Raw genomic sequence first — 13,039 nt, forward strand, 5'->3', positions numbered from 1 at the left:
AAAGTTTGAGAAGCACTGGCTTTGGGGACTCTTGACCTTTGCTGGATCACTATAGGCTCTGAGCATCAGTAAAGAATGATCCTTCTAAGAAGACCATCTCAAGTCAGCTAGAAAATCAGACCTACTTCATAAAAATATAATGTAGGGACTTCCCTGGTGGCCTAGTGGTTAAGACGGCGCTTCCACTGCAGGGGCATGGGTTTGATCCCTGGTCAGGGAACTAAGATCCCACATGCTGTATAGTGATCATATTAATTACTTTTTAAAAAACAGATATTTAAAAAAATTAAAAATATGTATTTATAATCTATTCATTTTACACTATTACCTCCTGACTGTGACTTTATCTTTTATTTTTCTTCCTTACCATTATATAATTTATAAAACTGACCAAATGAAACACACCACACTTTGAAGGCACAAATTTAGCGATAGAAAAGAATGCAGACCCACAGACCAGAAATAAATCAAGCCAGAACTAGATAAATCTAATCATGAATTAATGAAATATGGGTCAGAGCCCAGCAAAGGATTTTTCTGAGTGTTATATCCATTGGAGGCATATCTGGATCATAAACTCCCAACAGCTGGAAGAAATGTCAGGAAGTTCCAAATGTGGAATTCACAGCACAAGCCACTCTTGACTCACGGCAGAAGTGTTAGATGCCTTCAGGTCACTGCTCTTTATTGTCACCAAGATGTGCAATTACAGGCTAACCTGGGTTGAGATGACATGAACCCTCCATAAATTACAGGAAAAAAATTTCCTTTATGATCCATAGTAATTCCCAAGTAATTATGCTTCCCATCAATGCACATACGCCTGAGTGTCAGGTTGAAGCTTCCTTTACATTAAGTTTTGATGACATTAACATGTATGTCCTTCACATAAGGAGCATTTATAGATTTACCCATCAGCCTGATAAAATGATAAATTGTAGGTAAAAGAAGGGAGACAGAGTCAGACCATTTGTCACTTAGGAGTTACCAGACTTCATCTATGAAAAAGGGAATTTTTTGGACCAAGTACCCGAGATCCAGGGACTCTTGCTGGGAGGAACGAGCCCTTCTCCCTTCTGTTGCTCTTGCTTTGGTGCATTAAATAGAAACTAACCCTTTCATGGCTATTAAAAAGAGTATTCTGCCACCTTGTAGACCCTCCTCTCAAGGACTAGTGAGATTCTGGGAGTGTGACCTCATTCCTTCATTTTGTGGCAATGTGGGGCTGGGTTACCTTCCACATTTGGCCACCCCATCTTCTCAGCCTACACTGCCCAAGGCTTTCCCAGCCAGTGAGCCTCCCACCCCCAGCTCAGCCCCCATCCCCACAGGATTCTAAGCCTGGACAAATTAGCCAAGCCAAAGGACACTGAAGGAAAAGCCCAGTTTTGTCCCTATGGCTAAGCCACATTCTCCAATTCAGCTTTACCTGAAATAAAATTGATCATTGAATTTTAATCTATTGATACTTCAGTTCCTCTCTTGCTCTTATTCAGAAGCTATGGGGGAAGGGTAATTAGTTGGCATTCTCAAACTCAAAAGTGACTACTAAGGATAGGAAAATCTGATGACTATTGCAGAAGAAAAAGTGCATGGCTGAATGTTTCTGGAGTCTATTTGCAAATCCACTCTAAACCACTTTTGAACTATCAGCTAAACGTCTTCCTACTTGCCTGTTCTATAATGAACTGAGTAGTTGACATATATACCTTTGTTTCATCTTGTCATAGTTATGAAATATTTGGCTTCCCCAATGGCTCAGTGAGTAGAGAATTCACCTGCAATGCAGGAGACATGAAAGACATGGGTTCAATCCGTCTTAAACATAAACCTTTAACTTAATGGAAATAAATATTAATACAATAATCAAAAAATATTTAGAGCTAGACACTAGGAATGAAACAAGAATAAAATTTGTAAAATCAGAAAATTATAATCAAGTAATTTAATTGAAAAACCAAGTACTTGATGGGAGATTTTAGGAAATGATAGCAAGGGGGGATCATGAGACAGTGAGTTTGCTGAACTTCTCCAATCAAAGAAATGAGAGCCATTTACCTCATCCTAAAATGGAAATTTCATGACTTGAGAAGCCTGTGGATGATGGGGCTGGAAATTGTCATCACTCAGTAAATAAATCCCCTCCCATCCCTTTGGTCCTCTATCCATGCCCTCTCCTTCTCTCAAATCCTCTCCTTTCCTTTTTGATACACAGTGGTTGAACGATCTCTAGTATAGTTAAACTATATGGCACGTTTCAACCAATTCAACCTGTTTTATGAAAAAGGAAAACAATAAAGGAGGAAAGAAGAAAATTTTTAATTTGAACTTACTCTTGAATTAAATATTTGGGGTAACTTGCAATAAAACCACAATTTAAATTTGGGTATAGGTGGGTGGAGCAAATATGGTATAATTCTATGTGAAAATGTAGTAATATTCTATATTTTTATTTTAATGGAATTAAATTTTTCTGACCTTAAAATAGAAAATGAACACTTCGAATGTTTTTTTTTTTCTTTTAATTCAGAAAACTAATCAAAACACACCCAAATGAAGGAAGAAGATAATTCTACCAGAAACATGATGTGAATAGAGGCGATACACTTGAACGTTAAATCTAAATCTGGGCTTCCTGGAAGTCAGTGTAAACAAGGAAGCAAGTTGGGATATATAGATCTCATTTTTTAAATTAAATTTCTATCACCTCATAAGAAAATATCCTTTCCCAGGCACCTAATCTCAGAGAAGACATGCTATTAAAAGTACTTATCACCTTCAATAGGCTTCTCTGGTGGCTGAGAAGGTAAAGAATCTTCCTGCAATGCAGGAGATCCGGGTTTGATCCCTGAGTTGGGAAGATCCCCTGGAGAAGGGTATGGCAACCCACTCCAGTATTCTTGCCTGGAGAATCCCATGGACAGGGGAGCCTGGTGGGCTACATCCATGGGGTTGCAAAGCATTGAACATGACTGAGCAACTAAGCACCGTCGATAAATACTTAGTAGAAGCTATTTGTCATTCTGTATTTTGTGGAATGAAAAGAGTTACCCTTGCAGCCCCTTGAGGAGTGAAATCAATGGGGTACCAGAGAAGGAGCCTTCTGAATGCTGAAGTCAGTTTAGGGACAGAGTAACAGAAGAATCCGGAGAAGGCGATGGCACCCCACTCCAGTACTCTTGCCTGGAAAATCCCATGGACGGAGGAGCCTGGAAGGCTGCAGTCCATGGGATCGCGAAGAGTTGGACACGACTGAGCAACTTCACTTTCACTTTTCACTTTCCTGCGTTGGAGAAGGAAATGGCAACCCACCCCAGTGTTCTTGCCTAGAGAATCCCAGGGACGGGGGGGAGCCTGGTGGGCTGCCGTTTATGGGGTCACACAGAGTTGGACATGACTGAAGTGACTTAGCAGCAGCAGCAACAGAAGAATCAAGAGGATTCTGGGAGTCGAGCAACCAAGGAAAGTCTGGCCAGAAAACGGTTCAGGAATGTATGGAGTGGGTCCAGGACTAGGAGATGCGCTGGGCAGAGAAGCGCAGGATCCAGGAACCAAATCTCATGCACTTTCATCAGGCACTCACTGTGCACCATGCACAGGGTACAGGGATACAAAAGTAATAAGAAATGGCTCTGCCTTCCAGAGGCTCATGGCCTAGAACAGGAAGGACAGACAAATAAGTGCAACCCATGGCTAAAGGGCCATAATGTAGAGAACACTGAGCTAGTACACAGAGCAGGAGGCAACTGCTTCCACTTAGAGGGAGTGAGGCCTGAGAGAGGCTTGGAAGGATGAGCAGGAAGCCACCAGGTGACTAGGGAAAGAAGGCCAGGCTCATTCCCTACTCATCCTTTGGGTTCCAGTTTGGTCGTCACTTTCCCTGGGTATCAAAGTTAAGGTTGTGGGCTCCTGCTCTGTGCTCCCACAACCACCTCTGCCTATCCTGTGGTGATCATATGAGTTTTCACTGTCATCCTCACTTGCTGGGAGCCCCATAAAAGAAGACATCTGGCCAGTGGTTATCACCACTCTCATGCCCCACCTTGAACCCAGTGCTGGGCACCTAACTGCATTCCTTTAGCACTTTCTAAGAGAATTGATCAGGGCATGAGCCATTAGAAAGAGGAAATGGTAAGCCAGAAAGAAAAACACCAATACACTATACTAATGCATATATACGGAATTTAGAAAGACAGTAACGATAACCCTGTATGCAAGACAGCAAAAGAGACACAGATGTATAGAACAGTCTTTTGGACTCTATGGGAGATGGAGAGGGTGGGATGATTTGGGAGAATGGCATTGAAACATGTATAATATCATATAAGAAATGAATTGCCAGTCCAGGTTCGATGCAGGATACAGGATGCTTGGGGCTGATGCACTGGGATGACCCAGAGGGATGGTACAGGGAGGGAGGTGGGAGGGGGGTTCAGTATGGGGAACACATGTACACCCGTGGCAGATTCATGTTGATGTATGGCAAAACCAATACAATATTGTAAAGTAATTAGCCTCCAATTAAAACAAATAAATTTAAATTTTTAAAAAAAGAGGAAATGGATTATAGCTGGAACAGACATGAGTGTGGGAGAGAGAACAGTAAGAGATGAGCTTGGAAAAGAGGTCAAGGACCTTGAATGGCAGGCCCAGAAGTTGGAACTATATTCTTTATGTGGCTAAAGCCACTGACATAGATACTTCGGTAAATGGCCATGAACTGATTTACATTTTAAGATCACCACTTTCGATCTGGCCACAGTACAAGAGACAAGTTGAGGAAGAGTGGCTCCAGAAGCAACAAGACCAGGTTAAAGTGTGTCCAAGGTGAGTCATTCTTTTTAAACACTTTTTATGATTCTGTTTATATAAGTTCAATATCATTACAACATTCTGCCAATGCGGCAATAACACGTTACTGGAAGAAGTCCCTTAGCAGGAACGTAAGTGACAAAACTAGGATTTGAATCCAGATTTTCTGGATCCAGCTTTTCCTTCTTTGTTTTTCCAAGCCCTTTTATTTAGTTAGTTATTTACTATTGGATTGTCATCGGCATGCAATTTTATATTAATTTTAGGTGTGCGACGTAGTGATTTAGTACTTTTCTACGTTAAGGAACAATCACCAGGATAAACCTAGTTACCATCTGTCACATACAGAGTTATCACAATATCATTGACTCTATTCCCTATGCTGCACATTACATCCCATGACTTATTTTACAGTTGGAAGTAAGGATGCCTCACTTTTAAGAAAGCTTAGCTTATTAATCAAATTACTAGGATCAACCTGAGTTCAGAAAAGAATATATGTGTGTGCTGTGATAGAGGTGAAATTGATTGTCATTGCAAGGACAGAAAAAGGAAAATGATATATTTTTGAAGTATAATATGTAAAAACAAAAATAGAAACCAGACCAAATCTTTCTCAGATTGGCTGGAGAAACAAAATCTGGACAAATACAGGTTATAAGATATATGCTTAAAATAAAATGACATGAATAGTTGAAAATATAGAGATGGGCAAATACCAGCAAATACAAAGCCACTGTGGTACACATGGGCAGGTAAATATCAGGCAAGTAAAACTGTGGGAAAAGAAAGTGATTTTGTAATACTCCTTAATATTAATACAATTTACCATTTGGATACGACTGATGAGAATAATACCTGATGTCACTGCAAACTGGTAAAGGACTTTTCACCGAAATCTGACCAGCCAGCACCCTGACCCTAGACTTCCAGGCTCCAGACTGTGAGAAATAAAGTTCTCATAAGCCACCCAGTCAGTGGAATTTTGTTATAGCAACCTGAACAGACTAAAACACACATGGTTTGTAGCTCACTTTCAATAAATAAACTCTGGTTTGATGGTGCTCCATTTAAAATGTCACTTGAAGCCAATCACAGTTTTCTAAAACTGTGACAGTCTAGCAAGTAAGACCTTACTGAACTTGCAGAGAATTCTTACAGAATTAAATCTTAAGAACATAATCAATTTTTATTTTATTTTCATTTTACTTCATTTCATTTCACTTCATTTCATTTTTGGAACCAAGTAATGCTATCGACTTGGTGCTACTAAATATAATCTTTAAAAACAAAAGCACAAAATATGATACCAGGAAAAAACATACATGAGAGAGAGAGAGAGAATGAGAATGTACATGTGTGTTGAGGAAAAGTCCAACTTTGGAGCAATGTCATGGTTACGCAGTTATTAAGAATATATAAGCTGTGAAATCCTACATCAACTTCCAGTTCTAAAGCTTCCTAGCTGTGTGACCTAGTTATTTCCTGGTTTGTAACACTTTGTCTATACAATTCCTTTATAACAACTATTGAAGGATTATTTCAAATCATGTTCATAAGCTTCACAGGACAATATCTTCAGTATAGTAAATTCTCAAAAAATACTAAGTAGTAAATACTCATAGCTAGACCTTTCTGGTACCAAAAAAATCAAACACATGTCCATTTGAATCCTTTTGAGCTGGAGTTTGAATCAAGCCACACTCTACTGCTCTTTCTAGGCTAGCTGATGACCATGTGGATCTTTCTGCTATATCATTCGCACTTTTCCTTCATGAATCACTACTGTCTTATTTCCACCAGTTGGGTCTGACCTCCAGTTTCTTGTGTGGTAGTGGTGATGTTGAACAAATGGACCAGACCCTGGATGTTACCTAGACAACCAGGATCAGTGGCCCAATCAGCAGAAAGAAAGCTAAAAATGGAAACTAAGTCAACATACTTAGAAGTCAGGCAGAACCAATGAGAGCAAGGTCAGAAGTGAGATCATTCCTTCTCAAGACTGGATTTTGCATTTTTCTGTTTACATTTGGAAAAGAGCAATCTTCTATCACCGCAGAATGCAAAATGGAAGAGGGAATAAGAGAAGGATGGGAGTGGCATTTTGTACCCCAGCAGAGCCTGCTGTGGGGCAGTATCACTGCGTTGGTGCATAATTTTGCCAGCTTCATGCAGCTCTCCAAGAGCAAGCGCCTAAGGCTGATGCTGCCTCTGGAGAGGAAGGCCAGGTCACACCATCCCTTCTGCCCTGTAATGGGCTATCTGTTTCCCACACCCACTGTGAGAGGAGTGAGGAGAAATGAACAGGCGTACGTGCAATTTCGTTGGCCCAAGTCATTTCAACATCTGTAAAGCAACCAAGAATTCATCCATCACAAAATAAAGTCATTATCAAAGCAGCTGTTACCCAGACATGACTCTCAGCTGGGGCGGTGGGAGAGCAATTTATCTCTTAGCACACATGGTTGCCAACATCTTGCCAACATCTAACTTGAAATTTACAGAGGAGGAGAAATCCTCAGCATACAAGGTTCAGGCAGACACGTTGAAAACAACTCTTCAAATTCTTCTGAAACTATATCTATTATTTTTCAATTTATCAAATACTCATAAAAAATCTGGAATATTCAGGAGCATGTATATAGGGGAAAAAATGAGTTCTAATCAAGATGACCAGCATTAATATTTTAATATATGCCCCTTCCAGGCTTTTATCCATATATTAGGCAGATAAATGATAGTTAATAGATAAATAAACAGATACTGTGTAATTCCACACATCTGTAAGTGTTTGTATCGTCAACTGAATGGAGTCAGTTAGGGAAATAAGTCTATCCATACAATTGTGTCCTTAGTGTAGCCAGGTTTCCTTGAGGTCTCATCTAGTGATTCTACTTAGCTTCTTTTAATGTTTGGCATCTCATTTCATATGGTCACTCCCCTGGTCGGTCTGGGCATCCTCAACCTCACATACCAGGATATCTCTCTTAAGTTTCCTATACAGATGCTTCTACGCTTCTCAGCATCCAGTATGAACAGAGGAGAAGGATAATAAATCCAAGTAAATCCTATATATCAAATGGGGAAAAGTCGAAGGAGATACTGCAAATCAAAAGGAAATGAGACAATGTAGGATGTTAGAGAAATGCTAACAGAGCCCAACTTCACCAAAGAGGAAAGAAATACAGGCAAAGTCATGCTGAATTGAAATCTTCCCCTGACATTAAACATAAGAGCAATCCCATTGGAGTATTTTTCCCAACTGTCTTTCAAACCTTCTCTATGAGAAAGAATGATGTATAGGGCACATGCCTTACATTCAGGGAACTCTCAAATGAGAGTATATACCATCCTTTAGGTTCAAGTTTTCAACCTGAGTGCTACTGATTTTTAGGGCAAGATGGAGGAGCCTGGTAGGCTGTAGTCCATGGGGTTGCTAAGAGTCGGATACGACTGAGTGACTTCCCTTTAACTTTTCACTTTCATGCATTGGAGAAGGAAATGGCAACCCACTCCACTGTTCTTGCCTGGAGAATCCCAGGGACAGGGGAGCCTGGTGGGCTTCCGTCTATGGGGTCGCACAGAGTCGGACATGATTGAAGCGACTTAGCAGCAGCAGCAGCAGCAGCAGCAATCCTTTGTTATGTGGGGCTGCCCCATACTTTGTAGGATGTTTAGCAGCTTCCCTGGACTCATTAAATTCTAGTAGTACCTGTCCCTTGCCCCTGGCAAGTTGCAAAAACCAAAAATGTCTCCAGATATTACCAAATGTCCCTTGGGTGGGCCAAAAATTGAGATTCTCCCCAGTTGAGAATCACTAAACTAGATATAGGAGTTGAGGATAGGGGGATATTCTGCTGCTGCCGACATCAAACTAATTCTATTTTCAAATGATTTAAAAATTCCAGCAGCAATGTCCCTAGGGACATTAAGCTGAACACACCCAGAGCCATTTGGGTTTGGTAAAGAGAAAGGAAATAAAGATGGGTTTACACACTTCATTTATTTTAAACCTCTCGACAGTCTTTCAGGTGAGCATTGTTCCCTCACTTTACAGGTGAGAAAACTGAGACTCAGAGAGGATAAGTAACTTGCCCAGGACCACAGAGCAGGTAAATAGAGTGCTCCCTACTATGGAATGAGGTTGGTGACATTGTACAGGAGACAGGGATCAAGACCATTCCCATAGAAAAGAAATGCAAAAAAGCAAAATGACTGTCTGGGGAGGCCTTACAAATAGCTGTGAAAAGAAGAGAAGTGAAAAGCAAAGGAGAAAAGAAAAGATATAAACATCTGAATGCAGAGTTCCAAAGAATAGCAAGAAGAGATAAGAAAGCCTTCTTCAGCGATCAATGCAAAGAAATAGAGGAAAACAACAGAATGGGAAAGACTAGGGATCTCTTTAAAAAAATCAGAGATACCAAAGGAACATTTCATGCAAAGATGAGCTCGATAAAGGACAGAAATGGTATGGACCTAACAGAAGCAGAAGATATTAAGAACAGGTGGCAAGAATACACAGAAGAACTGTACAAAAAAGATCTTCATGACCCAGATAATCACGATGGTGTGATCACTGACCTAGAGCCAGACATCCTGGAATGTGAAGTCAAGTAGGCCTTAGAAAGCATCACTACGAACAAAGCTAGTGGAGGTGATGGAATTCCAGTTGAGCTATTCCAAATCCTGAAAGATGATGCTGTGAAAGTGCTGCACTCAATATGCCAGCAAATTTGGAAAACTCAACAGTGGCCACAGGACTGGAAAAGGTCAGTTTTCATTCCAATCCCAAAGAAAGGCAATGCCAAGGAATGCTCAAACTACCACACAATTGCACTCATCTCACACGCTAGTAAAGTAATGCTCAAAATTCTCCAAGCCAGGCTTTAGCAATATGTGAACTGTGAACTTCCTGATGTTCAAGCTGGTTTTAGAAAAGGCAGATGAACCAGAGATCAAATTGCCAACATCCGCTGGATCATCAAAAGAGCAAGAGAGTTCCAGAAAAACATCTATTTCTGCTTTTTATTGACTATGCCAAAGCCTTTGACTGTGTGGATCACAATAAACTGTGGAAAATTCTGAAAGAGATGGGAATACCAGACCACCTGACCTGCCTCTTGAGAAACCTGTATGCAGGTCAGGAAGCAACAGTTAGAACTGGACATGGAACAACAGACTGGTTCCAAATAGGAAAAGAAGTTCATCAAAGCTGTATATTGTCACCCTGCTTATTTAACTTATATGCAGAGTACATCATGAGAAACGCTGGACTGGAAGAAACACAAGCTGGAATCAAGATTGCCGGGAGAAATATCAATAACCTCAGATATGCAGATGACACCACCCTTATGGCAGAAAGTGAAGAGGAACTCAAAAGACTCTTGATGAAAGTGAAAGTGGAGAGTGAAAAAGTTGGCTTAAAGCTCAATATTCAGAAAACGAAGATCATGGCATCTGGTCCCACCACTTCATGGGAAATAGATGGGGAAACAGTGGAAACAGTGTCAGACTTTGTTTTTCTGGGCTCCAAAATCACTGCAGATGGTGACTGCAGCCATGAAATTAAAAGACGCTTACTCCTTGGAAGGAAAGTTAGGACCAACCTAGATAGCATATTCAAAAGCAGAGACATTACTTTGCCAACAAAGGTTCATCTAGTCAAGGCTATGGTTTTTCCTGTGGTCATGTATGGATGTGAGAGTTGGACTGTGAAGAAGGCTGAGTGCTGAAGAATTGATGCTTTTGAACCATGGTGTTGGAGAAGACTCTTGAGAGTCCCTTGGACTGCCAGGAGATCCAACCAGTCCATTCTGAAGGAGATCGGCCCTGGGATTTCTTTGGAAGGAATGACGCTAAGGCTGAAACTCCAGTACTTTGGCTACCTCATGCGAAGAGTTAACTCATTGGAAAAGATTCTGATGCTGGGAGGGATTGGGGGCAGGAGGAGAAGGGGACGACAGAGGATGAGATGGCTGGATGGCATCACCGACTCAATGGACATGAGTCTGAGTGAAATCCGGGAGTTGGTGATGGATCGGGAGGCCTGGCGTGCTGCAATTCATGGGGTTGCAAAGAGTCAGACACGACTGAGCGACTGAACTGAACTGATCTGATCTATACCAGAATGCTGTATCCAGCCAAAAAATAAAAATTCCTAGAGTTGGAGAAAGGAAAACATGCAAATTCTGAATTTGTACATTTAAAATAAAAAAAACCTGGGGCATGAGATGGACCTGAAGGAAGTCTTGAGTGACTTCAAAAACTAAGTGATTCCAAAGAGATTTTGCTCATTCTGAAATGGTTTGTTTAGAATTACTTTGTCAGCAAAATTGTCGTGGCAGTTATTTTGTCTACTGATTGGGCCCTGCAATTAAGCCTCCTTGATGAAGGCATGTTAAGGCTAATTTTAAATCTGATTATTGTCAGCATGACATCCACTTGGAGCTGCTTTTCAAACAAGAGGCAGTGTTTTCCTAAAGTCAGTGTCAGAATTTGTTGCCAGAAGTTTCTGCAACCACATATTCATCTCCCACCCCTGTAACGGTCTCCAGATACTATCAGTTCACAGCATCTTAAACTCAAAGTGCTTTGATGTGAGCTAAGTCCAGAGCTTCTCTTAGAAACCCAGAAATGCAGTGGTGTATAAGCATTGGCCTGATTCAGAGAACATCGGAAGATTGAGTATCTAATCAGGTTAGTAAGAGAAAAGGCTCTGGGCCATGTTCTGCAGTCCCTTGACTTGAAGCCTCTTTCATTAAAAGCAGTAATATGTGATTTGTGCTGCCTCTGCTCTATTGTGGGAGGATAAAAATAAGAGTGATTGACTATTGTTGTTGTTTAGTTGCTAAGTTGTGTCCAACTCTTTGCGAGCCCAAGGATGGTAGTTCACCAGGCTCCTTCTCTCCATAGGATTACCCAAGCAAGAATACTGGAGTGAGTTGCCATTTCCTTCTCCAGGGGATATTGCCAACCCAGAGCTCAAACCCACATCCCTTGCATTGGCAGGTGGATTCCTTACTGCTGAGCCACCACACCAGGAAAGCCAGAGGGATTGATAATGATTACTAAAAAGCCTCTTGGCCCCAAGCATTCTGTTATCTCTCAGAGCTTTTTGTCTTCCTTTGAATAAAACAAATGTTAAGCAAGATAGGAACTCTGAAGACTGTCTTTCTAGACTGTATTCAATAATAGAGAAGCTGACTGTCCACCTCTGCTGCTTAAGATGACAGCACATCAGAAAAGCATGCCAAGTAGGGTGGCACTGAGCAGAGCTAGTGCTGTGGAATTAATTCTGGCATCTGCACAGTTTTCCCAGTTCCTCTTTACCCTCGCCTTTGAGATGGTATACATCTCTGCAAGCTACTGTTTTCATGAATTCCCAGCTCCAAAACAAAAAACACAAAACCCTTGCTTATCTCTTCACACCCATTTCACTTACAATGAAGGTTTGTAAAGTGCAGACATGATGAAGATAGAACAGAGATGCGGGAGATAAAAGAGGCAGCACTCAGTGACCCATTGGTTGTAGGGGTGAACACGAGGAAACAGTCCAGAGTGATTGAAGTGGCTTGCTTCACTGATCGGGGCAATGGTTACACATTAAACAGCAGAGTGAACTTGGACTGGGAGGAACACATTTGGGGGAAGATGGGTGACTCAATCTCAATTTAGGTCCTGGAGGTTTGAAAACCCAGGGCCATCCCAGGACCTGTGCCAGGAGAGAAGATTGCCACAGTCCCAATTGCCTGAACAAGCTGGACCCCTGCTCCATTGTCTACACAAATCAGAGAAGGTGACCTGAAAGAAAATGACAAGCCATGGTCTTAAAGAAAGATTTTTAGTGGTGGGGGAAATAGGAGAGGAAGGAGGCTGCTGGTTTCTTCCTTGAAGGTACAGACCCACCAAAACTTGACCTTGACAAAAGGGACTTGGTCTTCAAGTTCTGAAACAGTGTCTGGGCTGCAGATCTAGTCTCCAAAGCTCAGTGATGCAGACCCTCACTCTCACTGCTGAAAGACTCCTACCTGGCTTCCCTCAGCTCACTTGGTAAAGAATCGCCTGCAATGTGGGAGACCTGGGTTCGATCCCTGGGTTGAGAAGACCCCCTGGAGAAGGGAAAGACCACCCACTCCGATATTCTGGCCTGGACATTTCCTTGGACTGTATAGTCCATGGGGTTGCAAGGAATGGTACACAGCTGAGTGACTTTCACTTTCACTTTGAG

The sequence above is a fragment of the Bos indicus genome, chromosome 4, assembly GCF_029378745.1.
Source record: "Bos indicus isolate NIAB-ARS_2022 breed Sahiwal x Tharparkar chromosome 4, NIAB-ARS_B.indTharparkar_mat_pri_1.0, whole genome shotgun sequence".
In the NCBI taxonomy this organism is placed as follows: domain Eukaryota; kingdom Metazoa; phylum Chordata; class Mammalia; order Artiodactyla; family Bovidae; genus Bos; species Bos indicus.